The sequence below is a fragment of the Rousettus aegyptiacus genome, unplaced genomic scaffold (assembly GCF_014176215.1).
Source record: "Rousettus aegyptiacus isolate mRouAeg1 unplaced genomic scaffold, mRouAeg1.p scaffold_m13_p_11, whole genome shotgun sequence".
Classification (NCBI taxonomy): domain Eukaryota; kingdom Metazoa; phylum Chordata; class Mammalia; order Chiroptera; family Pteropodidae; genus Rousettus; species Rousettus aegyptiacus.
In genome coordinates this window covers 50,110,790-50,126,086 of record NW_023416286.1, presented here as the reverse complement: position 1 = coordinate 50,126,086, position 15,297 = coordinate 50,110,790, and positions in this window count along the sequence as shown.

Genomic DNA, 15,297 nt, shown 5'->3' with positions numbered 1-15,297 from the left:
GACTAAAACTACCCTAGTATTACCAGTAAACATCTCATAATAAGATGTACAAATTGAGTCATAAAAGAAATACAAATGTCTACTAGATGATAAATTATCCTCGTCTTTAACAAAATCAATTAATGACCTAATAACTTGTACTCCTATGCTCTGGAATTTCTAGTCACCTGCATTTATTTGGAATAAATTCTATATGTCTTTGCTTTCTTTAAGTTTAAAAATGTATTTATTCATTTAAAGGTCTCTCTATCTCCTTCCACTAAAGAAATATCACTTCCCTTTCACAACTGATCTTGAAATCTGGAGATTACCTCTTTCAGGCAGAGCATGTTAATTCAGGAGTCAGAAGTCACATGTCATCAGAGCTAATTGATAGCTTCTTGATTAGATGGTTTTACAAGAAATACTTATCCAGTTTTTATAAGAAAAAATTACTTAGTTTTTCAAACATATGTACATTTCTTCCTTTTTAGGGATGATTTGCACCTACTGCTAAAGTCGAAGTAAAGCAAAAAAATCCAGAAAATTTATCATTCTTTCTTGTTTATTTACCTGCTGTGATGAAGAAAGGAACAATTACTACAATTTCGAAGATGACTACTCTCTGCCGACTACTTCAAATACATCAGTGATAAAATGCTTGACAATCTTGCAAGGTAGTTATCATTACCACTTTCTTTCACAGAAGGAAACAGAGGATTCACACAGATTAATAGAGGCCAAAATCACATGGAGACAAGGCTGGGATTAAACTCACATCTGTTTAACTTCAAAGTTTTACTGTTTTCACTTTACTGTGTTGATTCATGGAGGAATAGGGGCAAGGAAATGTATAAAGAATAGTTTCCGCAAACCAAAATACAACAAAGAAAGTAACATTTCATACCCTTCCCCAAAGATTTGTAATCCACTACAATCTGTGATACTCTGAGGCCGGACATAGAACAAAACAAACCGTCCTACTTATCTCCAATGACATTAGTCACTGGGAGTTCTATTGCCAATGACACCCATTGCTTTCATCTTAAGATCAGGAAATCCCATTTCCAAGCTTTGGATGGCTCCGTGTGCTTGTCTAGCCTACACACAGCCACAGAAGGTGCCTGTACTCAGCCCCCGGTCCTTTTCTCCCAGAAGATGACTTCTATCTTCATAAAGCTATTGCTTTTATGGATGAGAAAGAGTGAATCTGGAACATCCAGTTTCACAATATTTAACATGTAGTGGCTGAAATATAGTAAATAGAAGCAAGTCTTACTTGTTTTTGAGAATGTGCACTTTACACGCATTGAAAAGCACGTGGCTTAAATTATTTACAAAGTACAAGCAGTGAAATGAATACAGCTGAAATATTTGACATCACTGTAAATGTAGCATATGTGATCTGGAGCATGGTATCTCTTCAATCCAGTGCTTTGGAACTTCTTTGTCTTCAATTCATGAATTGCATGTGTGTTTGGTGACTAGCATATAGATGAGATAAACTGGATGGCATCATTCTACAAGAAGAAAAGCAAATGAGATCAAATACATACATGTTAATTCCAGTTATAAACCTACTCTGGGATTCCCTAAAATATTTGACTTGTAGCCACAGACAGTCACCAAATATAAAAACAATGTGACTATGCATTCTTACTCACTTTTACTTGTCAATGAACAGCAGCAGGTACTGAATGTGCTCTGCCCTATCTTCAGACACTGACAAGACCTGTTTTCTTTGTAAGACCTGAGACCAACAAGCAAGCTGCCCAGACTTCCCTCTCTCAGACCCCATTATCTGATGAGATGAAGCTGCCTTTCCAGTGAATTGAAGTAACATCCCCCAGTATTTTAGAAATCTCTTCAGGGTCCCCAAACGGCCACCTCACTGTCTCCTTAACCTTTCAACAAAATACAATGTTGTAAGGCAATTGTGCCAATAGTTTTCTAGAATTTCTCTGACTTATATTTGATCGTTAGTCCCTAAACTTGACATTTCAAAATCTCATTTACTAGTACATTTTAACCCTCTATTCCTAACTGTCCAAGCCAAATATCACTACCCTCAGGCAAGAAAGAGCTAGCTTACATGAAAGGCATTCCAGATTTCCAACACAAAGACAACAACTCCAAAGTGTACATTCTGCTTACTACTTCCTATTCAAGACAGAAAAAGTTTGACCACTTCTTTCCTCCACTTCTTTCCTCCTATGTTCTTCTCTATCCCAATACAACTGATCATCTGCCAGTAAAGGAGTAGATAAACACTGTCTCAGAGTGCTCTGTCCCTGAGGTGAGGGCACCAGACTTGGCCACATGGAACCATCCTCTGTGTACTGCAGCATGATCCTCTTTGCAATTTTAACTGAGGGCTGCACATAATCCCTGCACATTGATACATTCTGGCTTAGCGATTGTGTGAACTGCAATATTTAGATGTGTTCCCAAATTGTGCAAAATGAAGAAAGTATGAAAAGTTGTGAATTCAAAGTAAGTAGGTATATTGAGAAGAGCCATACTTATAAGTCTTTGGTTTTATGTAGACAGATAAAGTTTGATGGTCCCTTACAACTTACTAAATCAGAAGGGCTTGGGAGACCTCAAAGAAAATGATGAGCAAAGTGGGCTCTGTTAAAACCGAATTTTCAGCTCCAGAGAAAATTATAGTTGGATCATTGCACTTCAATTAACACATACCTTTGTTTTAGCTTCTTCATTTGTGAAATACAGTACCGTATTCCTATTTAATAGCATTATAAAATAATCAGTGATGCGTAGTCAATTTGAATTATCTGTGCACATCATGAATCTTCAGTAAATAATGAATGAACGAAAGGTGAAAATCTGAAGGCATCCATAGGATAATAGAACCAGGAGCTATAATCACCAGGTGTTTGTGAGGAACAAATCATTCCATAGACAACTTGATTACTTTTTTGATGGAATTACAAGATTTACAGATGAAAGCAGTGGAGTTGATGTATTATGTCTAGAATGACAATTTTAATACATTTGATACAGTATTACACATAATTCCACTTGCAAAATATATTTGTATATGTTGGGACTGTCATTAGAACAGAAAACAAAGAAGACACTGCCAATGAATAAGAACAGATAGTATGGTCTCCTCGATCCATACTTTAAATTCTGACTTAACAACAACATAAATGACCTGTGATTTGAAGTTGGAAAATCTGCTTCAATAATGAAAAGATTGCCATGCATGTTGACTTTGTTGTTGAATATCTGGAATTTCAGAATAGAGCAAAAAATCATGATTACTAACCATATTTATTGAGCAAAAACTAAATGTGATAATAAAAAAAAAGTGTAGAGTGTGCTCTTTGAGCTCTGAATGAGGACAATCTAATTGGTGTGCTGGAGGCATTCAGTAAAGAGTGGCTCACAGTGAAATGTAATGCATGCGAAGGAGAACATGTAGAGAAACAATAGAGAATTTCAGAGTAGAGAGGGACCGTAAGAGAAAAATCTCGGCGTGAGTTATTTATCAACAGGTCCAAGTTGTAGTGAGTGTGAGTGAACTGGATGAAAGGCATCTTCAGTGATCCCTCAGCCCCTGCAACATTTTACAACTTTTTTATGCAAGTAAGGTCTAAACACAAAGCTAAATAAAGCAGATAACATGCAAAGAGACAGAAATCAGAAGGCACAGGGCTTCCCAATAGCAATGTTAAGTACTAAAGAAAATAGAGTGAAACATTTAAAATTCTTAGAGAAAACAATCTTCAATTTAGAATTCTAAAATCTGTCAAACTACCAAGTGGAATGGAAGATAAATAAATGATATTTCAAGATATGCGAGGCCTCAAGATATAATTCAATGTAAATGTGAGAAACATAAAATGTGCATCTCTCAATTAAAGGGTTTTATGAGAAAGGAAATTCAATTGTAGTATACTACCTGGCTCTGCAAAGAATAATGTAAATGTATCAATGTAAGCAGGGTTTCCTGAGCTACTTAGGCATTATGATATAAGGTCATTGTAAGAATGTGATATATAGAAGAGGGGAAGAGTTGCTTCTGGGAGTCATTTATCATACCAGAAGGAAAATTGACCATGTCTAAAATTAACAAATGATGAATCAAGATTACAAACATATGGAGGAGGTAAACAAAGAGAGAAAAACTGTACAAGGGCTCAGAGTCATCAGCCCAGGAAGGAGAACTGACAGACAGAGAGGTGTGAGGCAGGCAGTTACTGGATTTGTTATATATCTTTACTGCTATTTGATTTTATTGAAACTTATGTGTATTATTTGGGTAAAAAAAAAAAAAAAATTTAAAACAGACATCAAGCCCTGCCTGTGAAAAAACAGATAGGAGAAAAACATCATGTGGCTGAGGATGTGTATGAGAGAGAACTGTTAAGAGAAGTCTGTCAATGGAAAGTTTCAGCAGTGTGGGCCTGGACATATCATTGGGTTACCCAGATTAACAAGCCCAGACCCAACCATAGGATTGGTTGATTCCGATAGGCAAAGAAGGTGGAACTAATTATATCTTTAAACTTTGGATCCTGGACTCCTAGGAAAATATTAGTATCTGTATTTTTTCCTATTTTTAGTTTTTCTAGAAATAATACCTCTTATGAGCTACTGTTAAAATAAAAGTAATTATAATCATAATGTGACATTTATGGAGTACCTATTGTATGCCAGATAATGATCAAAGCACTTCACATGTATCCATGCACTTACTCATGACACCATGGAATAAGTCCAACTCTCATCCCTATCTAGACTCTTTACGAAAATCATTTTCTTGCTTTTCTTTATAGTCTTATCTTTCTATATATTCCTAAGGAGTATAATTTAATGTATCCTATTTTTTTTTTGAAACTTACATTAAGGAAATCATTTATTTCAAGTATGTATTCTGTTTTAGTGTGATAGAGTTGCCATATAAAATACCACAACTGGATAGCTTAAACAACAAAATTTTTTTACTCAGAGTTCTGGAGGCTGGAGGTCTAAAACTAAGCTCTTGGCAGTTTTGAGTTCTCCCAAGGTTGCAGATGGCCACTTTCTTCTGGCTGTTTCCTCACATAATTATTTTTTTTTCTGTGAAAATGCACCCTGGGTGTGTCTTCTTTTTCTTATAGGACACCAGTTGTCGAATTAGGACCCACCCTATGACCTCACTTAACCTCAATTACTTCTTTAAATGACCCATCTTCAAATATAGTCACATTGAGGGTTATAGCTTCAACATATGAATTTGGCAGGGGGTTTGGGGTAGAGAGGAACAATTCAGTTCATAACATATTCTTTTTTGAACTTCCCTTATCACAACTTTTTAATTGTGAAATTTGCCCTCCTTTTTTTATAAAAAAACAAAAACAAAAAAACCGCTGTGTATATTTTTCCCCAATGTTTCCCAATGTTTATCTTTATGCACAAATGTAACAGTTTTTCTAGGTAAATATTTAGGAGAGGGACTATTGCGTCAAAAGGTGTAGAAATCTACAAATGTACTAGATAATGCTCATCTGTTTTCCAAAATTTGTTTAATTAACATTCCCAACAATTTTGCATAAGAGATTCCTTTGCCCCACACCCACGCTAGCAGTATTGTCTCTGACTTTTGTTTTCTTTTTGCTTATTTGGTCAGTGAGTAATAAATAGTATTTCATTTGAGTTTTATTTTGCATGTCTTTGATTAACTATAAGGTTAAGTCTATTTTAACACATTTGCTGGCCATTTGGATGTGTGTTTGAAGTTCTTATTCAGATTTTTGTCTATTTGTCTGTTGGGTCACCTGTTTTTTTTTTTTTTTTTACTGATTTATATGTTTTGGATACTAGTCTTTTGCTGATCAGTTATATTGCAAATATAATATGACTTATCTGTTCATTTTCTTACTAATATATTTGATAAACAGAAGTTCATAATTTTAATATTGTCAAATCTACTTATACTTTCTTTTATAGTTAATATTTTTCATGCTTAAGAAAATCTCTCACTATGAAGTCATAAAGACTTTTCTTACAGTATCTGCTAAAATTTTTATAATTTTTTCCTTTAGAGTCCTTAATGACTTGGAAATTAGGTTCATGTTTGATAATATAGGGTAGGACTCATATTTCTTTTCTTTCCTTTTTATTTTCTTTTTTTCCAAATGGGTGCTCAATTGTACCAGAAACATTAGTTGAAAAAATCGAGCCTTTCCTGCATTTATTTGCAGTATTACTTACGTCATTTATCAAATGTCCATAAAAACATAGGTCTATTTGTAAGCTCTCTGTAGTCTTATATTGGTTTATATTTCTATCTCATACTACACTTTCTTAATTACTAAACCTTTTTAATAGGTCTCACCTTATTTTTTTGAATGTGTTTTTCTTATTCCAAGTCTTTGTACTTCAAGACACATTATATATGGAAGTTGTGAAGCTGTTCAAAATAAAGATAAAATAGAGAGAGGATTTTTATGGTGACTTTACTAAATATAGAGATCAATTATGACAGAATTAAAATATTTTAATAAGTCCTTTAATAAAACAAATGTGTAGATCCTGCCATTTATATAAATTTTCTTTCATGTTTCTTGGTAAATGTTCATTATTTTCTACATAAATTACATCTGCACAAATTTTGTATAAAAGTATTTATAGTTTATGCTCTTCTAAATGACATGTTTTAATAATATTTTGTAATTTGTTGTTGACATATGGAAATGTAATTTTATTTAGTGTCCATCAACTTAACTAAACTTTTCATTAATTCTCATAATTTATTTATAGAGTCTTTGGATTTCTTTTTACGTATTCATATGACACTTACATTTCTTTCTTTCCAATTCTTATCTTTTTTTTCTTGGCCTTTTTATCTAGGTAAAATCCCTTGTATGCTATTAATTGAAGTGGTAATGCAGGCATCCTTGCCTAGTTCCCAATCTTAAAAAACAGAAAAAAGGTTTTTAAATTATTTCACTAAACATTATATGTGTTGAAGGCTATTTTTTGATGTCTCTCATAAAGTAACCAAAGTTTGATTTTATATCCAGTTGGCTAAAATATGCTTTTAAAAATACATATAAATAAATGTTAATAAAAATGGATGTTAACATTTTATCACATTTTTCTGCACCTGTTAATACAATCATGTCTTTCCCTAATCTGGTATATAAATTATATTAATATATAATATAAATGATATTAACTAATTTTTATCAATTTATGTACTCTTGAAATAAACCAAACTTTATCATGACATATCTCACCTAAGGTATTATTGAGCATGTTTGACTAAATATTTTATTTTTAATCTGTGTTCTTGAATTAAAATAGCTTGCTGGTTTTTTTTTTTTTTTTTTTTTACTACACTATCTTTGTCAGGTTTGATATTAATCTCAAGTGTTATTATCCTCAAAGGTAGATTTACCATGATGCTAAAGAAGTTTGAGCTTCAAGGATTCTTGCTTGCGTAGAACTCTACCAAAAGGCTACTACATAATCCTATATTCATAATTTTAAATTATTTTCTCATTTAAAAAGTCTCAAAAAATTTTTATTCTTGAAGTTCCACAATACCTGGATTATTCCATGGCTACCCTCATAAATAAACAGGGATGCATATCTTTATATTCTACTACCTAGAAAAGTATGTGTAAGATTAGAAATATTTCTTATATAGATGTTTGATAGAACATTTGGTTTAGCTATTTAGGCTACAATTTTTTGTTTGGGAAAATATTTTAATTACTGTTTCAACCTCTTTAATGGTTGTAGGACTATCACAGTTTTTATTTCCTTTTTAGTCATTTCAGGTAAGTAATATATTTTTTAAGATCTTTTTCCTTTTAAAATAAATGTTCATGTTAATTGTCATAAAGTTACTCACAATGTTCTCTTACTGTTTTATTATCTTTTTAATGTGTACAGCAACTATAGTTACATTCTCTCATTGCATTTCTGATAGTTGTATCTGTGTCTTTATTTTCTTTTCCTTGGTTAATTTCATCAGTGTATAAGTATTTCGTATAACTATTTTGATACATTCTTTTATATGTCCATATTTCACTAATATCTTTCTTATATTTATACATTTTTTTATTTCATTGGAATTATTTGGTATCTTTGTATAATTTTTGAGATGATGTTAGCTTGTTACTTTTTACCATTTCTTCCTTAATGCACTTAAGGTTATACATTATTTACCACTAGGTTCTTGTTTACTTGCATCCCACAAATTTTGTCCCTAGTATTTTCATTAAGTTCAGAGTATTGTTTCAATATGATATTTTCTATTACCCATGGGTTCTTTGATAATGCATTTTATAACTTCTGAAATTACTTGAATTTTCTAGTTATCTTTTGGTTACTGGTTTTTAGCTTAATTGCATTATGTTTAGAGAACACACCCTGTGTAATTTTAGTCTTCTGAAATATATTGAAATTGGCTAAATCAATCCTTTTTTAGCTAATGAAATTGTTGGTGTGTTTTGATTTCTATTTATTATTTAATTTTATGTTTTCTAATTGTCTCAAATTTGTACATTTTTCTTTGTCTTTTTAAAAATCGATTATTTTTTCACCCTATTTTTCTATCTGTTTGAAGTTATACACTCCCTTTATCCTTTTAATGATACTCAGAAAATTACATTACACATCATTCACTTATTCAAGTCTAAAGTTAACTAAAAGAATGATCATCTTAGATTATATTCATACTTAAAAATAGTTAAAGCCTATTACCCTTCATCATAATGCAAATGTTATTTCTGACTATGCTACTTCTTTCTACATGTTTAGTCCAATAAGAAACCATAATTATTGCTTTACATACTCAATATTCATTTAGATTAACCTATACTTTTACCACTTTCTGCTCTTTATCCTTTCTTATATCTCAGTTATTCCATCTTGAATCCCTTTCTTTCTACTTAAAGTATGTCTTTTAGAATTTCTCTTACTTAGAGTGTCTTGAAGTCAAAATCTTTCAACATTTGTTTTCTAAAAATAAACTTAGTTTGTCTTTATTATTTTATTTTGCTGAATCAGAAATATAAGCTAGCAGAATTTTTTCTCAGAACACTGAACATATTACATTACCTTTTTCCTAATATCATTACTGTTGATATAACAGAAATAATTCTACCATTCTTTTGGGTGTATAAATTGAATGTGAAATCCAGGCGATGTTATTCATATGCTGCCCTTTTCACAAGGGCACTGATACTGCCAGGCCCAGCACTAAAGAAGAAAAACAATTTCAAACCTCAATTGTAAGGACACTTCCTCTAATCTCAAATCTCTTTATTGACATCTAATCTCAAATCCATGTATTGATATTAAGACCAGCCCTAACCTATCGTCTGAAACCACCCCTTTCTCTGTTAATTAATTCTATGGCAATGGCACTACTGCTTATTGCTGCAGCTTTTCAGTATAGTACTGCCTTTCGTTCTGGAACCTTCAAGGTTTCCTTTCTTTCTCTGGAACTTGGCTCTGTCTTTAATTTTTGTTCTTCTTGTATTTTTGCTTAGCATATCCAGGTAATTGTAATAGGAGTGTTCTATGTTAATTTTGCCAAACACATTGCTGGAACCAGAAGTCCCAATACTAGCAATGTTTGTCTAACTTGTATTTAAATTTTTTCCAGAGCACGGCAAAATATGAAAAGCTTCCCAATTAATTCAGCGACACTTACATAAGCCTGGTGTATTTTTTTAAAAAAAATTGTACTCACAAATAAGGAGGAACCACCGGCCAATTTTCTTTATGAATAGAGATTTTTCTTTAATTAGCAGATTTAATACAGCAGCATATTTCATGAATAATACATCATCATCAAGAAAAATATATTCCAAGAATACAAGAATAGTTTAGTATTAAAGAACATATTAGTACCATTCAGCATATTTCAGATAATAATGACTTAAAATTAACTATAGGATAATATTAATTTTAAAAATCAAGATACTAGCAATCTGTGTAGAAGAATTCCATTTTTATGCAAGAAAATACATACCTATGTATGTATTTTTGTCCCAAAAAAGGCCAGGACAAAAAAACATTAAAATAATTGTAGTGCTTCCTTCTGGTGCTAAGATTACAAGTGATTTCTGTTTAATTCATCATACTTCCATATATATTCCAAATTCTCTGCAATAAAATAGGTATAACCTATCAAAAAATATTGATATAATAATAAAGTTTCACTCTCTGCTGGTTAACAAAGCAAATCTTAACACCTCACTATGACAGTCAGGGACCCTACCTAATTATATCTCTCTTCTAACAGATTTCCTCTAAAATTTTCTAAAAAGGACCTTTAAAACAAATATTGTCATGCTCAGATATCATGACACTTCTTAAAGCCATTTTTTTTGCTCAAATTCTTTTATCTACTTTTTTATGTTTATCCTTTACCATATCTATTTAATAAATTCTTTCATTTAAATACCAGTTTCATTCCATTCCCTGTCATAAGGCATTCCTATCTAATAAAACATAGAGCTCCTTATTTTTTCCCCCACAATCTCTACAGCCCTGAAATCTCACCACACAGTTTGGTATTGAATTAAATAATAACTTGGGATTTCCTCTCATTACCATTTGCATATTTATTCAAAATCAGTTTATCAAAAACACAAACGTTTTTATTGTTCACATGTTTTATGGTTTTCATTTATTTTATCTCTTAGTTACTAGCACATTTCATAATTCAATATACAAAATCGATAAAACAGGTGGTAAACCTGGCTCATTGGTATTAGTGAGGAAACAGAACTCTTAAGGAAAAAATAGAAAAGAACACCAGTACATTTGGCTTTCCACTGCAGCAAGACAAACAGAAAAAAAAATAAAAAATTAAAAAAGAAATACAACTCAAAATTTTACATACCTTCGGCAATATTAAACAGATATATTTTTAAAAAATAAAAATGTAAATAAAACATTATCAACTTTTCATTTGTGTTATAAGGGAGCTTGGTAGAAAGTAGTGAAAAAGAAAGATTAGCCTATTGTTGAGAATATTTGTCGACAAAGGCATGGGCTTATGAAACAAGAGAGGAGAGGCCATGATGTTATTTATACAGTAGGTGACTAATAAATATTTAAGTGATATTATAAATTATGATCCCAGTCCATCTTTCAGAAAAATATTACAACCAAAAAGGATTGAGATTTGGGTTTTCTTCTATTATGTTATCTTTTACCTATTTTAGTGATTCTGTTCATTTTGTTTGTTTGGGTCACCTAACCTACACCCTAGGAAAAGATCGGACACTAGGTCTCTCTATGAGCCTGAGGTTGAATAAAGAAGATGTTAGAGTTCCAACTTTCACATTTGGCTCACTTTAACATATCTGTCACTTCCTGTTTGGGCTACTCCCATAGAATATCCCCAACATCACCAAACTCCACACAACTCTCCTTATCTAATCTCTAGCACTTATCTAGTCTGACAAGATAAAACTTCATACGTAAAATTCCCCATCCTTTTTCTCTTTTACTTACTGCCTGTCTCCTGTTAAAGCACAAGAAACATGATAGCACAAAATAAAAAGTACAGCACAAAAAACAAAGAGCTAAAAACAAACCGGCCTGAGATACAGGCAAAAGATGTGATTTTTTGAGGGGAAAAAAATAAGTTTCAGTAACTTCAAATGGTATCACTTGCCCTAAATTTTATTTTCAAGTGTAATATTTTTTTCAAGGTTGTTAAAAGTCAATGGGGTACATCCAGACAATGGAATATTATAAGCACTAAAAGCCATGACAACACATGGAAGAAACTTAAATGTCTATTGCTAAGGGGAAAAGGCCAATCAGACATGCTACACACTGTATGATTCCAACCATATGGCATTTTGGAAAAGGTACAACTACGTAAACAGTAAAAAGATCAGTGGTTGCCCAAGGTTTGGGGGGGGGGGAAGGGGTGACAAATAAGGGGAGCATGGAAGATTTTTAGGGCAGTAATAATACTCTGTTTGACACTGTAATGGTGGATACATGTCCTTATGTGTTTGTCCAAACCCATAGAATGTAGAACAGTAAGAGTAAACAGTAAAGCAAACTATGAATGTTGGGTGATTATGATGTGTCAATGTAAGTTCATTGATTGTAACAAATGTACCACTCTGGTGGGGGTGTTGATATGGGAGAAATTGTGAGTATGTGAAGGCAGGGGAGATATGGGATATCCTTGTATTTTCACCTCGATTTTGCTCTAAACCTAAACTGCTCTAAAAAAAAAAAAATAGTCTTTAAAATAAGAATTCTTACACTATGAAACATATGCAGTTCTTCTCTTGCAGATAAAAACTCTGATCTAAAATGACACAGTCCTAGATGCCTCCCAGCACCCTTAACACAGTGGATGGTACTTTCTCCAAGAGTGAAAAGTTATCCCATATTACTGATGGATAATGTTCAGCTAGGAAAAATATAAGGAATCCCTCATTAGCCCCTAAGAGAGTTCAGATTGAAATGACTTCATTTTTCTTTTTAAACCAATTTGCCATGCATTTGGTTATTCTTATCATCGCTCAGGAATGTGGTAAAACAATATTTTCTCAACCTGGTCATCTGAGGAACGTCCCATGATTTTTGCCATATTAATACAGTATCTAGACTATTATTTACTTAATATTTTCTTTATAATTTTTATGTTTTATTAACACTTGATTGAAACTGAGTTTCTGTATTCATTGCCATGTTACATCATATGGCATTGTCATATGCCATCAGTAGAAGACAGCTTTATAAATAATAATATAACCAATAACCCAAAAGCACCTAAAATAATCTGGCAAGCTACAATTTGTGAGTGTCACATTTGAGGAAATACTACAGAGAAGAATTATTTCTACAATCATAAGAGAATGGTTTAAGTAATCATCAAGAGACAAACTGATGTTTGCTATCATAAAACTTCCATTTTATCTCCACATTCCTCCTTTTCCAGTGTTCCTTCCATGAAGAATATTGAATGAAATGATACTTATACACAATTTTCATAAATTTCAAGGGCGATCTATACAGTTTTGAATATCACTATTCTTTTCTGATTACAACAGGAAAAGTGTCATTAAATACCAAAGGTCTTTTTTTCTTATCTTTAAAATTTAGTTGTATAGTGAATACATACAACTTTTAACACAGCGTTAGTTCATATAAATATTTTCACATAGTAACATTATACATATGTAAACAGTGTTTTAATACATTTAATACGATAGTCTCTTCATATTCTGACCAAATAGAATATTTAATTAATTTCCTATCCTCTTTTCCTCTCTTTCTTCTTTTCTAACAGGAGCCTAAATTATCACTGTTTTGCAAATTGAATAACTGAGGCAGAAAGGTTAAATGACTAACGTGCAATTTACCATGAGTTACATTCACAAATATCGCATAAAATGCAGGCTCAAGATAAAACCATTAGCCTGGAAAACATCAGGTTACCTAGACTATAAATGAGAAAAGTGCTCAAAAATCAATTTAATTATGGAGAGAAATAAATCATTATTCCCAGTGGAAGCCCCATCTTCTGAAAGTTAACCAAATAGATTAATATTACTTAATTAGATACATGCTTTCTAAACAAAATGGAAACATACAGGCATAGAAAGCTACTCAATAAAAATATTTCACGTATAACTAGTATTATGAGTTGACTTTAACTTCTAGTCCTTATTTTACCATCTGATAATATTATTTAAGAATTCCTTTGTATAGCTCTGTATTTGGAGTTAGGACCCACGAATGTGTAGATTTGTTCTTTCATTTATTAGCTATAGACCCTGGGATGATCATTTAACTCTCTGCACCATAATTTATTCATATTCAAAATTAGGATTTAAAATCTACATTAATGACTTCACGGAGTTGGTTGTGAGAATGATGTACCAGAAAGAACTTTTTAAAGTTACCACTGCTACTTTACCAGATTTAGTAGATTAGAAATAGTCCTGAGATTATGGTAGTTGAGAGGAGATGAAGTATATGCAAATTCAATAAAGTACTTCTTTATCTTCTACTAAAAATAAAACGAATGACAAGAAGGACAGATTGCAAAGATAAGAAAGACAGCAGACTTCTGATCCCAGCTCTGACGAAAAGCTTTATAAGGCCAACCCTTCCAAGAACAGATATAAAAGCATAATAAAGTATACACACACATACACACAAACAGTGTAAAGACATTCAAGGGTAACCAAGACAGCCAGATCTTGAGGGTCTAAATTCCAGAAAGAAAGAAGGTCATTGAAGGAAGCTCGGTTCTACCTACAGCTTTCATGCTGGTGATCTTTTCAGTCAGCTCTGCCAGAGCCAAAGGAACAAGCAGAAATCAGTGACTCCAAATGTTCAACATCTCATATGTCACTTGTAGTCTATATACATGTGACTGCCTGGCTTCCTGAGGTCATCCCATGTAATGTAAGAAAAACGCCTGAGCAAATAAGAAATACATGATATTGTGGATTAAATAGCATCTTCTCAAAATTCATGCCATCCAGAACCTCAGAATTTGAACTTATTTGAAAATAAGATTCTTGCAGAAAGAATCAGGTAAATTAAGATGAGATCCTACTGAAGTAGGATGGGCCCTAAACCTAAGTATTCTTATTAGAAGAGAAGAGGACACAGAGAGACACACATAAAAAACATGACAAGAAGGCAGAGGCAGACATTGGACTGATGCCTCTATGAGCCTGGACTGCCAAGAATTGCTGAGAGGTACCAGAAGTTAGGGTGAGGCAGCAAAGGATTTGATCCTCCTCTAGCACTTTCAGAGACATGGTCTTGCTAAGACCTTGATTTTGGACTTCAAGTTTCCAGCCTCCAAAACTGTGAGACAATAAATTTCTGTTGTTTTAAACCTCTCAATTTGTATTTATTTTTCCAGGATCCTTAAGAAACTGGCAGATATAGTGTGAGCCCCAAATGGGGAGCTGTAAGTTGGCAGCTTCACAAAGCTGCCTAAAAATTGTGCAGAGCAAGTTGATGATGAAATAAGAAAAAAAAGAAAAAAGTCGAGAAATTCCTCATGGTGCCCAAGAAGGATCTGATGCACTGAAGCAACCTGTTACTAAACCAGTTTGATTCACTACTTGTTCTCTAAAAGCAGGTGCCTATTTTCACCTCCCAGACTTGCTTGTGCTGTGGGCTCTGCCAAGAGCCACCTCTTCTCTCTCTCTATGATTCCAGATTGGCCGGGTGAGATTGTATCAGCTCCCAAAACATTTCACAGCTCATTGAACTCTCTCTTCTCTGAAACCATTATTCCCTGACTTTACATAAGATGATGAACCAAGAAGTCAAATGGCTTACCCA